Source organism: Lepidothrix coronata, unplaced genomic scaffold (assembly GCF_001604755.1).
Source record: "Lepidothrix coronata isolate B3197 unplaced genomic scaffold, Lepidothrix_coronata-1.0 Scaffold190, whole genome shotgun sequence".
Taxonomy (NCBI): Eukaryota; Metazoa; Chordata; class Aves; order Passeriformes; family Pipridae; genus Lepidothrix; species Lepidothrix coronata.
Window position 1 is genome coordinate 166,880 of NW_016690370.1, and position 5,276 is coordinate 172,155.

Sequence of the window (5,276 nt, forward strand, 5' to 3'; positions counted from 1 at the left end):
TTGAAAAACAACCCCCCCTCAGGTTTGGCCAAGACACCAGCTCTCTGTGCAGATGGACCTGCAGTCTGTAGTGCCATAGTTCTGATGTAACTCTGATAAAACCCTCGTGGTGATGGTTGGGGGTCACAGGAGTGGTTGTACCTCTGCCCACACACCTGCAGCACACCTGGGCAGCAATCCCTTCCTTACTGCATGCTGCACACTTGGAAAAGTCCTCCTTGGAGTTGCATCTTAACTACAGGCACGATGTCTCCCTGTGTCCTGAAGTCTGCCACGCACTCATCCCATCCTTTAATCCCCTGGGCTGCATTCCTGCAGCTGGACAGCAGTCCTGTGTTCTTCTCTTTAAGCCAGAAAGTTGACTATTGAAAATTGTAGGCATAAACTATTGCACTATAAATCCAAATGTCTTATGGAAATGGGATTTGTGCCCCTTAGCTCTCTCCCCCCTGTTTGACGCCTGTGCCATGCGTTGTAGCCGTGGTGGGTTGTTCTTGGGAAGGTTGGTGTGATCATCCCGGCGGTTCTTGGGTGTTTCTGTGGAATCCACGTGTACTGGACAGCCACAAGTGGAGAGAAACATCATACTCTGTTCACATTTCTTAAAAAAAAATTATATATTTAGCACCTAGTTTACAAACTAATACCTGTAGCTGCCCTGTACAATTGTTCACCTCGAGTCTTCAGTAAAACATGTCAGCAGTTAGAGGAATTTGTATTGGGGGCGTTCCCCATCAGTCTCAATTTTTAACATTTTTCTGCTTGTGAAATGATAAAAGTACTGTGAGCCTTAATTTTTATCCACAAATAAAAATATTATGTTTGAACCTTGGTGTGACTTTTTTTTTTCAAGGTCTTACATGTAGAAACTATATTATAAATATAGTTTGTACATGTACATTATAAATGGGAAGGTATTTTGGGTTGAAAAAGCTGATTTTTTGGATGTAATTGATTTAAATGTGTGATCAAGAGCCCTGTTAGAACTGGGATGTTTTTCTTGTGGATCCTTCCCCTGAGGGGGTTAAGGTACAAAGGTCAGTATAAAACTGCTCTCAGGGTTTCTTCCTGTTTTTAATGTTTTTTAGGGTGAAAAAAACATGGCAAACTGTTCTGGAGTAAGTGTAAGCTTTGTGGACAGCCAAGTTGGAATTGTGTGTTAATTAAGAGAAGTGTTAATTAAAGAGGAGAGTTTCTGCTCCTTGCAGGGGCAGGAGGCAGGTGCTGGAGCTGAGGGTCTGTGCTGGGGTGGGCTGGGGACCATCCGTGTCCTGCTGCTCCGGGGGGGCCCAGGCTCACCCCCCTCACCAGGAGGTGTCTGCCCAGGTCCCTGTGCCCACACTTCCCTTGATGAAGCAGCAGGAATAATTCAGGGCTGCCATCCATAATTCATGGCTCTGACACCTGACCATGGGCTCACAGACCGGGACCCGGCCACTGACACCGGAGCCCTGGTGCTGCTGTGCCTGCTCTGGAAACCTGGGATGCTGCTGGAAAAGGGGAGCTCAGCCCCCTGGGCTCCTGCTCCCACAGCACTGCCCGTGGTGGGCTCAGTGCTGTCGGGTTTGTGGCCAGGACTGATGTTCCTGAGCAGCTTTTATCCCTTGGGATCACTTCCAGGTGCACCCTGAGCATCCAGTGCTGCTCTGGCACTTTGCTCCCTGGGCTCCTTTGGTCATAGTTTGGGCAAGGTGTGACCTGGGACAGGGTGCTCAGCTTCTCCTTTTGTGCCTGGAGCTCGCCCAGCTCTCCAAGTTTCTCGGTGTGAAGGCGAGATGCTGCTCAGGACATGGGGAATGCAGTGGGGATCAGTTGGATTTTGGAGGTTTTAAAGGAAAAAGGAGGTTTCCTGGCTGACCACAACTCCCAGAGGCTCTGGAGCAATATCCACCTCTCCTGTGCAGCTCTGGGCACCCTCAGTGGCACAAGGGCCTGGAGCTGAGGGAAATGCTGTACCTGTGCAGGAGGAGCTGCATTTTGGAGGGGATGGGTGGGGGAGCAGGGACCCAGCACCACCCCCCGGGTTTGGGGATGGCTGAGTCAGGGCTGGGATTTGGGATGATCTTTGTGCTGTGCAGAGCTGGGGTTTATTTTTAGTCCCTTCTGTGGTGCTGATTGCCATGGCAATGCCACGGCACCGCCGGCGCTCCCAGGGATGGGCTGGTGGTGCTGCTCCAGGACCAGGGGACAGGGCTCCTGGCAATGGTTTTGGGGGAGAGTGGCAGCTCAGTGTCCCCTGTCTGGTCCATGATTTAGATTCAGCTCACAGCCAGAGCAGGGGCTCGCTGTCTGCCCCAACTAGGCTCCCCACCTCTGGAAGACACAATCCTCCAGGCACAGGAGCCTGTCCAGGAACTGCATCCTGGGAGCATTAACTGCTCAGCACCTGGTCAGCTAATGCAGCTCAGCCTTTTGGTCTGAAATTCGTGCAGAAAAGCAGAGAACAGGGTGGGTGCTCCTGCACCTTCTCATGCTGTTTGAGAAGGGTCAGGGATCATCAGGCTCCAGGGCTGGGGCTGTGTCCCAGGGCAGAGCTGGGACAGCCTCCCTCAGCCCCTGCCCAGCACAGCCACGTGCCTCCAGAGAGGTCTCAGTGTCTGGATTCCCCTTGCCCTTGGAAAACGTTCCCCTTCCTAATCACGGGGTGCTTGGTCACCAGTTGGTGCAACCCAGAGCAAACCCAGCGGAGCAGCTCGTCAGTGACCTCACTGACCCCAGCAAAGAGGAAAAAAAGAGTTAATTAACATACCCAGGAATTTTTCTCTTCACTTGGGTGTGCTGGGACTGGCCTTTGGCCCCAGTCACATCTAGAAATTATTGGAGCCGATCAAAGGCTGGAGAGAGCCACTTCCATCAGTTCTAATTTCAGCAGATTGACTCTCTCAAGCTGCCAGTGACCCGCTGCCCCCGAGCTCCCACATCCCTCACGCCCTTCAGGGAGGCAGCTGGGAGCTCTCTGCACTTGGGATTTGGGTTAACAGGTGGGCTCAATGATCTTACAGGTCTTTTCCAACCTGGACACTTCCATGATTCCACGCTGTGGGACGGAATCATGGGGTCAGGTTTGCTGGGGATACCTGGGCACAAAGCCAGTGGCTGCTGGCTGAGCAGCAGTTCATAAGTCACCGCATTTAAGCACTGTCGGAGCAGGGTGAACCACTTAGGCCCAATTAAGTGCCTTAATGAAGCTTTCCCTGATGGGGTTTCAATTACGTGGAGCAGAGAGTGTGGAGCAGCAGAGCTGTGAGCCTCCCGGCTAATTGGATGAGGATTTGGGAATGACTGTGCTCCTGTGGGACCAAACATGTATGTTTGCTTAGGTATCACTTAGAGAAGCTTTCCAAATAATCTGGACCTCTGCAAGGTGATGTTTGTCTGTTTAAATCTCTCTAACCAGGTTGGTGACTGCTGCTCTTTGCCTGGCTGGGATGAACCGTGTCTGTGTGTGCAGAGGTCTGGGGTGTGCAGGTACAGAGCTGAGAGAATGTGGGGAACAGATACTGAGAGGCTACTGTGGAATCTGAAGAGCTGGGGTGGGTTTTGAGATCAGTTTGAAAGAGGATGAACTGTAAATGTGTCTCAGAATTACCGGAGAATTGCTGGATCAGACTGTGCATCCTGCGTTCCTTTAATCTGGAATGAAGGTGATCACCTGGAGAAGAGAAGGCTCCAGGGAGACCTGAGAGCTCCTTCCAGGGCCTGAAGGGGCTCCAGGAGAGCTGGAGAGGGACTTGGGACAAGGCATGGAGGGACAGGACAAGGGGGAATGGCTTCCCACTGCCAGAGGGCAGGGCTAGATGGGATATTGGGAAGGAATTGCTGTCTGTGAGGGTGAGGAGGCCCTGGCCCAGGTTACCCAGAGAAGCTGTGGCTGCCCCTGGATCCCTGGAAGTGTCCAAGGCCAGGTTGGACAGGGCTTGGAGCACCCTGGGACAGTGGAAGGTGTCCCAGCCCATGGCAGGGGGTGGGACTGGATGGGCTTTAGGGCCCCTCCCAACCCAAAGCATTCTATCAAACTAAATTTGTGGTGAAGATAATCAGGATGGACCTTCCACATGTAACACTGTGGGGTTCTGTTGGGGTTTTGTTGGCCAGCATGGAGGTGTCACTGGAATGGCACATAATGATGGAAAACTGCTCATGAGATTTTAAAACCAGGTTAAAAATGGGCCCTGTGTGCAGTGCATTAACTCCCCGAGGTGACCTCCTGCTTTCCTGAGCAGAAAACATCTGCTGCAGGGTTTTTAGAAGCACTCCTCTTATTTACATCTGAAAAACAGGAGGTCTGACTAAAAGAGTGCCTGAGCCAGAGTATTAATCCTGAGCTCTCATCCTGGGGGATTCTGTGCTGGGTGTTACTGGAATGTTTTGCTCTAAAAGCAGTGGCACAAACAGTGTTGTGGGGGTTTTAATGCTGTCCTGTCCCTCTGCACCCCTGGGTGTTGCTGTACCCTGGGCTTTACCCTGGGCAGAGGGAGATTAACCCACAAGGAGGGTCTGGGGGGGCCACACCAGGCTGGGGACCCCCAGGACCTGCCGTGCTGGTGTGGGCACAGGGAGACTCCTTGGCAGGAGATGATTTCCATATCGTGTGCCCAACTCTAGGGACCACGGCTGGAATGAAAATCAGATTTTAGGAAGCGTTTTAAGAAGAGCCAGAGAATTTTTTCAAAGCCTGGCATAATTTATTAATAAATAGAAGTTCTGTCATATTGTATAATTAATGTAATAATCAGTTATAACTCGTAGTAACTCTGGCACTGACACTGTTCCGGGTGGGATGTTGGTCAGTCGGTTCCGAAGCAGGAGGGGGTTCTGGCAGGGGGAGGTTCTCGTGGGGCAGAGGGTTTGTCCCCCCCAGGAGATGCCCCACAGCCCCCTGGATGCCCAGGGTGCCCAGGCACAGGGGCTCTGATCCCAGCACAGCCGTTATCAATATTTCAGGGCAGCTGGGCGGCTTTGCTTTCAGGAAACCAATCGTTCTGCAACTTTTATAAGGTGAGCCGGGGTGTCCTTACCTGCCGGGAGATACAATCACCTGCAGACAATATCCGATGGCGTTACCTGCCTAAGTGACACATTAGGGAACATCCACCCGCACAATAGCCCGTGATACGCCCAACAATGGCCCATTGAGACAGGGACAAATCGCCAACAGCTGCTTTAGTTTAATTGACCTTTAAGGTGACTGATACCTTTTAAAGTCTTGGGGAACAACAGGGTGTTCCTGTGGTTAAGGGAATGATAAACCCGCGATGCTGAGGAAGCACAATGTG